The sequence below is a fragment of the Lithobates pipiens genome, unplaced genomic scaffold, assembly GCF_037356315.1.
Source record: "Lithobates pipiens isolate NorthernLeopardFrog02 unplaced genomic scaffold, aLitPip1_a1.2 Scaffold_16, whole genome shotgun sequence".
Classification (NCBI taxonomy): Eukaryota; Metazoa; Chordata; class Amphibia; order Anura; family Ranidae; genus Lithobates; species Lithobates pipiens.
The window spans coordinates 42,932,894-42,946,151 of NW_027507748.1; the positions used below are offsets into that span (position 1 = coordinate 42,932,894).

The 13,258-nt window shown below is 44.7% G+C and overlaps 1 protein-coding gene across 1 annotated transcript in view; it reads left to right on the forward strand.

The window, feature by feature from the left end:
- The first annotated feature begins 1,507 nt into the window (after positions 1 to 1,507).
- Positions 1,508 to 13,258, forward strand: part of GJA5 (gap junction protein alpha 5) — a 227,894-nt gene continuing 216,143 nt past the window's right edge. The window contains exon 1 of the mRNA XM_077479799.1: positions 1,508 to 1,600. The gene's annotated coding sequence lies outside the window, so the exon portion shown is untranslated. The remainder of the gene's footprint in view (positions 1,601 to 13,258) is intronic.

A 13,258-nucleotide genomic window follows, 5' to 3' on the forward strand; every position in this document is an offset into this window, starting at 1 on the left:
AGGGGTGAACACAATCAGGTAGATTTTTCATGGAGGGATTCTGTGGTGCCCCGTGGCAGGTGACACAGGCTCACCCAAGGCATGGACACTAAATAGCAGTTTGATCTTTACCAGAACTTCTGATGGTTGGAATGGACCAGGGACCCTAGTGGCCCCGGTTTAGTTTGATGAAAACTGTCACCAGGTTGCTGTCCTGAAGATTGGCCCTCCAAGGGGGTAGCTGGAATGGAAAGGCTACAGTGTGAAGGTCTGCAGACAAGGGAGTGGTTAGGTCTGAGCAGAGATCTAGGCTTCAGCAAAAAAAGATAGTGGTCAAGTAAATTTAGGTCAGCAAAAGTCAAGCAAGTTATAGTTCTTTGCACAGGGTAGCTTGTGATAAGACACAGCACCATCCACTTCAAAAGCTGGTGACTAAATACCTTTCCTAGTTAGAGGACACGCCTGGTGTTGTTACTGGCAACTCGAGAAGTCCTGGCAGAGTTTCCGTGTGTACCATTTGAAGTCCTGAATAGTGCTGGGTGAATGGTTTGGCCTGAGCATGAGTTGAGGCCAATCGTTGGCTGTTCGCTCCGTTCGGGGAACATCTAAATTCGGGCGCTGCACAGTGAATTCTGCATCCTGATTGGGCAAAGCTTTGCCCAATCAGGGAGCAGTAAAAGCTGGTTGTTAGGCTGGCTTCACACCTATGCGAATTGTATGAGAATTTCTCCGCATCCAATTAGCATAGCAAGAGAATGTGATTTGCGCTCTATGGAGCCGGTTCACTTATCACCGGGGCGGCTGCGGTGGGCACTGCACAGAAACGCTGTGCGTCTTTGGCTCCACTTCAGGGCCGAGTTCAGGCAAAGATTTGGCCCTAATACATCCCTGAAATGGAGAACAGAAATGCACAGCATTGCTGTGCGGTCCGTGGCCAGTTTAGGTGTGAGCCAAGTCTTAAGGATCGGGGCTGAGAAGCCAGTCGTAGCATCCTTAACAACCGATAAGTCTTCAGCTGTCAATAGGCTTCCCTTGTAACAAAAAATATTGTAAAAAATAAGAAGAAAAGATGTGAGGTCCCCCCAAAATCCATACCAGACCCTTATTCGAGTGTGCAGCCTGGCAGGTCAGGGAAGGGGGGAAACGAGCAAGTGCCCCCCCCCCGAACCATACCGGGCCACATGCCCTATGCATGGGGGGGGTGCCTTGGGGAAGGGAGGCTCTGCCCCCCCCACCCCAAAGCACCTTGTCCCCATGTTGATGGGGACCAAGGTCTCTTCCCCACAACCCTGGGCTGTGGTTGTAGGGTTCTGCGGGCAGGGGGCTTATCGGAACCTGGAAGCCCCCTTTAACAAGTAATTCCATACAAGCACAGTGACTTTGCTGTACTCTGCCGTGCCTGAAGCCTCTCATGTTTAACAACACTCTGCGGCCTGTAATGTGGGCAGATTACATGGGGAAGGCATTTTATCTCAGCTACTGGGAGGCGAACGAAGAGGAGATAGAGACGTGTTAAAAGTCAAGGAGGTGACGGTGACGAGCAGAGTGGCCAAGTCACACTCTTTGCAGAATCATGTGATCTGAAAATGTCCCAGCAACGGCAGACCGTCCACAACTTAAGGTAATAATGAATTCTCTTTTTACATATTTATTTTTGTTATAAAAAAATAAAATCTCGTATATGTGATGCTTTGCAGTGAGTCACAACTGTCATTTTCATGGTATGTAGTTACAACTGTCATTTTGCATAGGTTTATCTCTTGATGACTGTCTGAACAGGACGTTTTAAAGTCACATGAAAGAGATATTCTCAGATTTGCACAACGGTAACCAGTTAAAGTGTATGCAAAGCAAAAACTGTTTTGCTGTGGATAGAAAGTGAAAGGGTTAGAACCTCAGTTATGTTTTAAATGCTGTCTGTGTCCCCTCACTAATAGTTCATTGTCTCTGGTATAGAAAGTAATAGCAGATCCAACATTTTTGAGTTGTTACAGGAGCAGGAATAGATAGAAGATCTTCTAATAGGGAAATCTTCTCTGATGGCAACTGTCTAAAAGGGGTTATCCCTTCACTTTTGGGGATCTTCCCTCACATCCTGCCATGACTTTGGGACAAGAAGTCAAGTTAAACCTACCTAAAAAAAAAAAAACATACATTCAGGGCCAGGGCAAGGGGTGGGCAGGAGGGACAGCTGCCCTGGGCACTGTGGTATCATGTGAATCAGGAGGGTACCGTTAGGAGATTGGGGGAGGGGATTTGTATTGGAAGGGGGGATGGGGGACGGCATTAAGAATTGATCAAGGAGGGGAAATTTGGGTGTGTGTGCTAGGAGTGGTGATTTAGGGGGATCTGTGTTGGGAGGGGGACAGGGAAAGGGGATTTATGGGGACTAGGTTTTTTTTGTTAAAAGCAGGGATACATTGTGCTAAGAGGGGACTTTTTTTGGGGGGGGATTTGTACTAGTAGGGGTAATTAGGGGGTATTTATGGTAGGAGGGAATTTTTTTTGGGGGGGTGGGGGTTCTGCTGTGAGGAGGGGATTTGGAGTGGGGGGAGAGGATGTGTACTTGTAGGGGACATTTTATAGGTAGAGGATTTGTGCTGGGAGAAGTGTTTTGTTTGGAGGGGGCAAACATTTGTACTGGGCAGGGGATTTTAGCAGAGGGGCAGATTTGTACTAGGAGGATGGGGAATTTATGCTTAGGGGGTAATCATGCAAACTAGTGCTCAGGCTTGAGCACTTGGTGAATTTTTGCTGACACATAATGCTCATGTATCTTGAAAGGGGGGAGGGTAGTTTGGTATGTTCACCCTGGACTCTAGATGACCTTGTCCCAGCACTGCATACACTGTACTAAAGAGTGTCCTGTCTACTATCAATAGATGGTGTATAATATGCTGTTCATACTCACTAAGTCACTATGAGATTTGTTTTCTGTATTCTGCAAAAAACCTGGTTGATCCTGCTGCTCACTATCAGTTAGGGATTTTGCAGCTGTCGTGGCAATTCTGCACATGCTCAGTTTTCAGTGGGTTTCTATGATGAGCATTTCCTCCCTATCACATCTGAGCAGCCCATGTGACTATCAGGGGCGGCCCGTCCATTAAGGGCACACAGGTGCCGCCTCCCCTATCCATGCAGCCGCCCCTCCTATCCCTGCATTTGGCCCCTTGCAGGATGCCAGGCGCATGAATTACAGTGGCGGGGTGTTTTTTGAATGGGATATTTGATTTCCTACATGTTGTCCAGGTAGATCTCAACCTCTGGAAGGTTGCCTCCCCTGCTCTAGGTGATGTCTTTTTTTGTATTTATTGTTCAATAAACTTAAAGAGGGTGTCAGGCAGTCTCCGGAGCCACTACATAGGAACAGGAGGACACACTACACTGTGCTAAGCTTCTCTGAACAGTCTTTACACCAGAGACCAAATAAGATGCTCAGACTGATTCCTGGCGAGGGTTGTCTCAGCTAGAATCACCACTGGCACTCTTACCCAAAGAATACCAGCACCCAGCGACTAGGACCTGAAGCTCAGCTCTGTACTCACAATGTCACAGGACAGCCGGCTGCCTCCTTCTAGTATCCACTTCACTAAGGGGGAGGTTAATGCTCACGATGCCACAGGACAGCTATACACCCTTCTTCTTCCACCTGGCACTTTTCACTGAGTTCTCCAGACCAGATCCATAGCTTCAAAAGGATTTAGAGATAGGCCCCCAGCAATGCTACAGCTGGGACCTCGATCAACATCAGCTCAAATAAGTAGGACTGCTACAGGGGGGGTAGCCACACCCACCCAGACGGGTAGAATCGTTTCAAAAAGGAAGACCCTGCTATTCCAAAGCTCAGACTATTTATATGCCTCTCCAGCCACCTGCTGACCACACCTCCCCAGGGATTGGCTGAAGCACAATAAATATTCAGGCTGCTTAATTGATTTTCCAGCCCACTATATTCTAGAAACATTTAGAATGCAAGGGGAAATTCTCAAACCTGTAGCCTGTGAGATCCAGAACAGCCCAAAGCAATCAATATCTGCTCCAATGATTACAGCAGAGCCAAAATAAGTAAATTTACCTAACATCCTAGCAATCTATCTATGAGGGTGTTACCTCAACATACTCACAGTCTCTTATCACCAGTCATCACTAGAAGGGTACTCTACCAAAATCTAACTTCCAAACACTGGTACTAATTAAATTGGCCTTCCCACTGTCTGGGAACAAGGGTACAGCCGCACAATGCAATCTCACTATCAGAACCTGGATCACCTGTTGGTGGCATTGTGCTTGCCAGAGCTGAAGTGCACAGGTCCGGTGGCCACCAGCGGGTGTCTCTCAGCAGCCAGCAGATCCCAGTAATTAGGCTCGACTTGATGCTGGCTGCTGGGGAGGTATATAATCCCCAACTTGATTTTGCTGCCCTGTATGAACCCTGTGGCCATCTTTAGTGAGAGCAGTGCTTATAAAAAAGCACTTGCTCACTGCAGTGGGCGCTCATTTTGCGTGTGCCTAGGACAGGGACAGGAACCCTCTGGATAGGGAAAGTGTGTCTAGCGTAAGGGCCGGTTCACACAGGGGGCGATGCGAGGCGACACCGACTTGCCTCGCCGCGACCTGCCGCGACCTCAGCGGCGACTTGCAAATGACTTCTGTATAGAAGTCAATGCAAGTCGTCCCGAGGTCGCCCAAAAGTAGTACAGGAACCTTTTTTCTGAGTCGGAGCGACTCGAGTCGCTCCTCTCAGAACGGTTCCATTGTACAGAACGGGGGCGACTTGTCAGATCACGGCGAGGTAAGTCGTGTCGCCTCGCATCGCCCCCAGTGTGAACCGGCCCTAAGGGTAACGTTCCAGAGAAGGAGGGACAGCACAGGGACTGTTTGTTATTCCGCGTACACACGATCGGATTTTCCGTAGGAAAAATCTTGGATGGTTTTTCCGACGGAATTCCGCTCAAGCTTGGCTTGCATACACACATTCACACAAATGTGCCCCCGTCCGGCTCCCGCTGTGGTTGTACACAGTGGGAGCCAGTGCGCAAGTCCCGGTCAATGGTTCGCGGCTGGGACCTGCAGATTGGCTGTGTCCAATCACAGCCCAGAGCTCTGTAATGAAATTCAAGGCAGAGCTCTGTACATGGGGAACTGATCTCTTTGAGAAACTTAGAGATCAGCTAGTAAAAGCAGCACACTTTACACATATTACACATAGTTAGGCACATATTTAATCCCTTGATTGCTCTAGATGTTAAAATGATTGTAAAAGGTTCTTTTTTTTTTTTTTTTTTTATAACAAACGTTATACTTACCTGCTCTGTGCACCTTTGCACAGAGCAGCCCTGATCCTCTTCTGTGGTGCCCCTGGCTCCTCCTCTACATCGGGTGCCCCCACAGAGAGAAGCTTTCCATTGGGGGCACCCATGCAGGCGCGCTTACGATGCCCGCTGCTGCGTACATTAATACAGACAGTAGGACTCAGCCCCTCCATCCGCTCTTGTGTCACTGGATTTGATTGACAGCAGCAGGAGCCAATGGAGTACATAGAATGCATTTGGGTGAAAAACCTGGAGACTTTACAACCCCTTTACCCACCCAGTGTCATAAGTACAGTGACACTGTATATTATTTATTTAAATTTTTTTTTACCAAAGAAATTTTGGCCAAAATTTCAGAAGAAATTTGATTTTTTAAATTTTTTATAGCAAAAAGTAGAAAATATATATTTTATTTTTCAAAATGTTGAGTGGTCTGGTGATGATCAAATACCACCAAAAGAAAGCTTGGCTACCCATGGATGCCTTATGTGCAGTGTGTGGTGATTAAAGTCCACCCTCTTTGCCACTACAATATATGGGCAGCAAGACATCTCCTCCATATTTTACAATAAATCTAGCACATTTGGAGTCTAACCTCTCTCTTTGCAACCAAACTTTTGCAGAAGGTTTTATGATTGTGCGCACTAAACAGTTATGAATTACAATTTGCTAAATTTTGAAGACGGGAATACATGCATTCATCACAAAGGCCAGGTTGTGTTAACTGGAATGCAGATGAGTAGTATTAACATGTTAATTACCAAGGCACACACATTAAACATTTGGCATTCCTTTGACACTGTATCAATAAAATCGTTGTAAGTTCGACATAGAATTAATAAGCAGGTTTTGTATGCCCGTAGGACCAATGGCGGTCTTTCGGTTCCCAATCTTCAAGCGTATTTTACGGCAACATCTATATCCCCATTGTCCCATCTTCACGAAACCCATCAATTGCCATTGTGAGCTACTATTGATCTTGTGGACTCCCGTCCAATACCGGTTTGCTCCCTGCCATCCCCCGCCTACTTTAGGTCCTTGTCTAGCCCACTCTATGCTTGTGGGATGCAGTTAAATTCTCCATGAGCTTAATTTCTCCTTATTTGCCCCTACTTTGTCTAATTTTTTACCCCTTATTCCCTCCAGAATGTGAAAACCCAAAACAATTTTCCTGGTGGATTGACAATGGCTTTGTCGACGTCCATTCTCTTTTCACTCCTACTAGAATGTTAACATTTGATTCTCTTCGATCTTCTCACGACATTCCCTTGCAAGAGCATTATAGCTACTTTTAACTTATAACAGCTTATAAGATCCCAGCCTACTCTATACACATTGACCCCTATTGAGAGTCTTTGCAGGGTCCGAACCCATTATCCAAGGCTTAATCTCATTGATCTAATCATCATTAATCTCATCTAGGAGACCACCATTGAGGGAATATCATCTCCAATGGGAGAGGGAATTGGGGAAACAGCTGGACCCGGGGGACTGGCAAATCATGACAATCGCAACGCTCTAAAAACCCCCAAAATGTTCTTATTTTAGAAAATGCCTACACAATTTTATATACTGTAGATGGTATTATACGCCGGCTAGGCTGGCATGATTCATTTGCTCATCCGCTCTGGTTCTGAGGGTTTTCACAGATGGGCACTATGGCACACGTTCGGCAGTCTTGTCCAAAGGTGTGATGATTATGGGGCAGGGTCTATACCCTTCTTTGTAATCTATTTCATACTGATCTCAAAAGAGACCCCTATGGGGCCCTTCTTTGCAAACCGATTGCAGATTTGCTTCTTCCAGAAAATCAACTGGCCTTACATCTGTTTACTGCAAATAAATGAACTATTGCAAAGACTTGGAAAACCCCTACCCTTAGCTTTCAAGCGGTCAAAAACCATATTAATGACATTATGATAAGCAAGAAGCTGACAGCTACACTTTCGGACACCAACAAAAAGTTTTTTGGGGTCTGGCAACCGTGGATCGCTTATATCCATCCTTAAAGATTTGATCATATGCTTCTTTCAATTTAGTGTTTCTCTGCTGCACACCCTGCAGGACTCATTTCTTCTCCTCTTTTATTTCTAGCTTTTTTTCTAGTTCCTCACCCTTCTACCACTTTACTCTACTCACTTATTCCATATGCATACTGGGTGGTCAGGCATGGTCCGGGTTGAGATGGTTATGGTGATAGCACGGTTTCTTCCCGTTTGTTTTTTTTTTTTTATATCTATATATTACATTTCTACCTGTACAAGTATACATGGACAATCATCTCTTATGTCTTTCTCAATAGGCTGTAAGCCTGGATTCCGTCGTTCTATTTCAACATATACTGTAGTAGGAATTTTCATAATGTTTCGGCTAGTAGTCTTTGGATCTTTACTACCATGGGTGCCAAATCTTGAACATGTATCATTTCCTGTCTTGTCTTGCCCACCATACAATGTAACCATCTAACCGTTGACTGTGTGTTGGACTGATTATTAATAAAATCCTGTGTACAAGAAAACTCAATCCAGGTCTATTTACTCTTGGCTGGCCACACTTATCAAAAAAAAAAAATCTTCTTAGAGGAATATTAATCATTCACAATATAAAGTCGATCATCAGAAATAATTTATCCTTGTATGTAGAGGTGTCTGTGGATATTTATCAAGCTTAGTATCTGTTCAGCAATAACTTTCCATTTGGGGATTCATCGCAAAAAAGAAACAGATCTCAAAACTTTATTGGCAAGGTTTCTTAGAAACAAGGTGGTTATGTAATATGACATTGGATGATGCTGGAACTATCCAAATCTCTTCTGTTTGTCTAATCATGACAACCATAATATACAGTATGATTACATGGATAGAAGAGACTTGAAGACTTTCAGCATCATCTGATGCCATACTATGTGATCATCTTGCTTTTAAAGCAGAACTAAGGTCTAAAAAAACAAAACGTACAAGCAGACAGGCTCTTAATTGAAGAAGAGACATGCTTTCACATTTCAATGTACATTGCCGGCACGGTGCCTGTACAGGGATGAATAAACTCCTGCACGTGCACAGGAATTACATCATCCCACATCAGCTATTTAAGATGGCGAAAACACAACTCCTGAAAAAAGCCAGGAGAAGATGCTGATGTTAGCGTGAGATCTTATGAGCTTAAGACCCTTGGAACAGTGAATGAATGAATGAATGAATAACTTGTATAGTACTACATATGTGAACTAAATCGCCTCAGGGCGCTTTTGCCGCCAGTGTCCATCTGGGTCTTCAGAAGAGATGGGTCTTGAGCTTCTTCCTGAATGCCAGATGGTTTTCTTCCAAGCAGATGTCTGCGGGTAGACCGTTCCATAGCCGTGGTCCTTGAACTGTGAACCTTCGTTCATCTTTTAATTTGTAACGGGCTTGCGTGGCTTTTCCTTGTGTATATTTGTGATTGAGGCAGAGGCTCTTAAATGTAACTCGGTCCTTCATGGCTAGCCAATGGAGGGTCCTAAGGGATGGGGTGATTGATACCCAAGATTTTTTTTCCAGTTACCAGTCTGGCTGCTGTGTTCTGGACGATTTGTAGATGTGAAATTTGGTATTTTGGAAGTCCTAGGTAGAGGGAATTTGCGTAGTTGAGTCGGGAATTAATGATTGTTCCAGCTACTGCTGCTGTATCTCCTTCTGGGATAAAGGGGATGAGTCTACGCAATAGGCGAAGAAGGTAGTGAGATCCGCTGACTACTGATCCTATTTGTGCATCCATCGTCATGTTTGAGTCAAAGATGACTCCGAGGCTTTTGGCTTTAGTGCTGGGGGTAATGGGTTGTCCGAGGATGGTGAGTGGTGTGGACATTGTGCCAAGGCTTTTGTTTTAGTTTGCATGGAGGAAGAGCAGTTCTGTTTTGGATCCGTTGAGTGTAAGGGAGATCTCCATCATCCAATCATCGATCAATGAGAGACAGTTTTCCAGTGCCTGGTATTGGTCTTTTTCGTTGATGATGCATACGTAGAGTTGGATGTCATAAGCGTAGGAGTGATAAAGTAAGTCCTGGTTGCTGATTTTGAGGAGTGGGTGGCGATAGATAAAGTTAAAGTAATAGTTAAAGAACACGGGCGAGAGGGATGATCCTTGAGGGACTCTGCATGTAATTTTTCATGCTTCCGAAGTGAAAACTCCTAGCTTCACTTTCTGAGATCGGTTCTCTAGGAAGGATGCGAACAAGGGTAAGTCTCAGTCTGCAACTCCAGTTACTTCTGTGTAACAGTGTTAGTTCCTCCTTAACCCCTTTGCACCTAAGCATATATTTCTAGCTAGCACCATAACCTACCACCAAAGAACAACCCAAAATAAATTCTCCTGCTGACCATGTCCCCATGTTGATGAAGGCCTCTGCTCCCCCCCAACCCCCAAGCACCTTGTTCCCATGTTTATGGGGACAAGGACCTCTTCCCCACAATCCTGGCCAATGGTTGTGGGGGTCTGCGGGTGGGGGCTTATCAGAATCTGGATACCAATATACATGGTACATATCGCCAAGCATGTCAGAGCAATTATCCTAGATCCGTTATTCTTTGTGGCCTCACTCCCTTGTGGCATCATCATCACTATCCCCACATACACACACATGTAAAGGTAAACACATGCGGTTCCTATCGCCAAGTATGTCAGAGTGATGGCGATTATCCTAGACCCACCATTAGTGGTTGACCCCGCCCCTTTGTGCCCCCAGTGATCTCCAGCACTTCTCCTTTTCCGCTCAGTTCTGTTTGTTTTGAACGAGCAGTGCACATCAGTTGCTGTCATGTGCACTGCTCTATGCACACTACACATCCCAGTCCATAGACCATCTCAGGAGCGAGCAAAAGAGGGTGGCTACATTCCTACATACATTGGGACAATGATGAACAAACATGGCCACCCTCAAACAGGAAGTCAGATCACAGCGGGCAAAGAAAAAAAATTTAATCGGGTGATTTGGAGGAGGCCAAGTGCAAAGGAAGGTACACCTAAGCATCTAAAATCCCATCGATCTCACCACCATTCCCACTTATGAATGTAAACACGTATGCCTACAAATGAAAACATTGATTGCACTACATATGGTACATATCGCCAAGCATGTCAGAGTGAGAGCAATTATCCTAGGCCCATTATTCATGGTTAACTCTAAACTGATGACTTGTAGAGGATTTTGAAGTGTAGCCTATGGAAAATAATAGGGTATTGTTCCACGAGCGCTTGCAATTTTAGGACTTGACATGTTGGGTATCTGTTTACTCGGTGCAACCTTATCTTTTATGTATGAAATGAGCTTTAGTGTATTTGTTATTGCAATTCTGCGCATAATCAACTGCTGCACTAATCTCGAGTGTCATAAAAAAATGTGAACTACCACTATAGTATTCTCTCTAGGCATATGTAGTTTTAAGCCTTGACAAGTTGGGTATCTGTTTACTTGGTGCATGACTGAAGGACCTGCAGAATGCATAGGCTTTGATTATCTAACATTAAACACTTGACCAATCCCTCCTTCCAAAATGACCAAACTACACATTTATTTGGAGTCGAGTGGCCATAGCAGCCTTTTATCGGAAACCATTAAATATAGCATTCACAAGAAAACAAGTTTAATGCATATAATACAGTTAGAATGCATAAAAAATAAACCAACCTCAGCTTATGGCAAGTCTAAGGTCTTTGAAGGCCTATATACTCACGATTAACTGGTTCTATCTGCCACCCAATCAAAGGCCACAAGCCGCAACTACACCAGCTAAGGGACAATTAGCCACTTACGTACTACCAAATACAACCTAATTAATACCCCAATGTTACCACTGTATTGTTAGGAAGGGACACCCATACCACAGATGGACCCAACCCACAATTTTCCACAATTATTTAAGCAGCACCACCTTTAAAGACTCAATAGTAGACCCCCTGTCACAGCACATGAGCGTGACATCTTACGCACTATATATTCAGTGTTTACTCTATAGTCAGTCAGTGTATTTTATATATATATATATATATATATATATATAAATATTAGGGCTGCGTAAATTAATGATTAATTCCTTGATTAATCATTAATTTTTTTGATCGATCAAAATTCTTTTGATCGGTAGGCTACCTGCCCTGGTGCCACTTTGGGCCAAGCTGTGGCGCAGCGCAGCATTCCGCTCCCCCCTCCTCCTCCACTATACGTCATACACAGTCTGCGGGCATCTCCCGCTGTGTCTCCGAGCTGAGTGTGAAAACTTTGGCCGCACTGTGAGAAAAGTCCCACCCTCCTCCTAGATCAGCTTGTTTGATAGACAGAACACTGCGTCTATCACACGAGCTGATCTAGGAGGAGGGTGGGACTTTTCACACAGTGTGACCAAAGTTTTGTAATCCAGGCACAGGCACTGACTACAGAGAGGCTGCGATTATGGGCATGGTGAGACTAAATTATGGGCACGGTGAGTTTGCCATTATAGGCACGGTGAGGCTTTGATTATGGGCACGGTGAGACAGCATTATGGGCACGGTGAGGCTGAGATTATGGGCACGGTGAGGCTGCATTATGGGAACAGTGAGGCTGCTTTTATGGGCACGGTAATGCCCTGTATACACAGTCAGACATTCCGACCACAAGATCCGTCTGATTTTTTCTGACCGAAAAGACCAGATTTTTTTGGCCGAAACTTGTGTTGCATACACGCAGTCGGACAAAGTTGTCGGAAAATCCGATAGTTCGGAACGTACGACAGGACTATGTAGAGGCTAGTAGCCAATAGCTTTTGTCTCGTAATTTAATCTGAGCATGCGTGGCACTTTGTCCGTTGGAATTTTCTACAAACGATCAGAAAAAATCTGAACGGATTTTGTTGTCGGAAAATTTTGATCCAGCTCTCAAACTTTTTGCGTTGGGATTTCCAACGGAAAAAGTCCGATAGAGCCCACACACGATTGGATTTTCTGACAACATAATCCAATCGGACCTTTTCTATTGGAATTTCATGTGTACAGGGCATAAGTCTGAGATTATTGGCATGGTGAGACTGCATTATGGGTGCGGTAAGGCTGCGATTATGGGCACGGTGAGGCTGCGATTATGGGCACAGTAAGAATGAGATTATGGGCACAGTAAGGCTGAGTTTATGATGTGTGACGTCCTAGTCATGCCCCGCTATGTCCGGCTTCGGCCGTTGCCATAACAACTACACTTCTGGTGGTGTACACAGTATACAACACAGTGCAGCTGTTGTACAGTTGCTAATACAATGCAGGCGGTGTACACAGTATCTAATACAGTGTGCACAGTTACTACTACACTTCTGGTGGTGTACACACTATACAATACAGTGCAGCCATTGTACACTTTCTAATACAATTCAGGCGGTGTACACAGTATCTAATACAGTGTAGTGTGGTGTTGTAGAACAAAAAATACATCATGTCTGGAAGGCCACCAAGGAGAGGCAGGTGCTCACAGGCCACTAAAAGAAGGCAAGCAGCCTGTGTGTCTAAACTCAACAGTGGTGGTCGTGGACATGGTACATCCTCTGCAGGTGGCCGTGGGGCATGGCCATGTTATTGAGCCACAACATGCAGAAAAGTTGGTAATTACATCCAGTAATTACCATTTTTAATATAATATTTCAACGCAGGGTCCATTCCTGCACCCACCAAGAGTAACTGTGAGGGCTTACAGTGTTGTGGCACCACCATCACCACGACCCAAGGCACATGGAAAAGATGCTTTAATTTACTGGCATACAAAGGACACCCTCCAGGCACGATATTTAAAGGAATATTTTATTTTTATTGTTTCACTTTAAGCATTATTAAAATCACTGCTCCCGAAAAAACGGCCTTTTACAAACTTTTTTTTGCATTGATACATGTCCCCTGGGGCAGGACCTGGGTCCCCAAACACTTTTTTATGGCAATAACTTGCATATAAGCCTTTAAAATTAGCACTTTTGGTT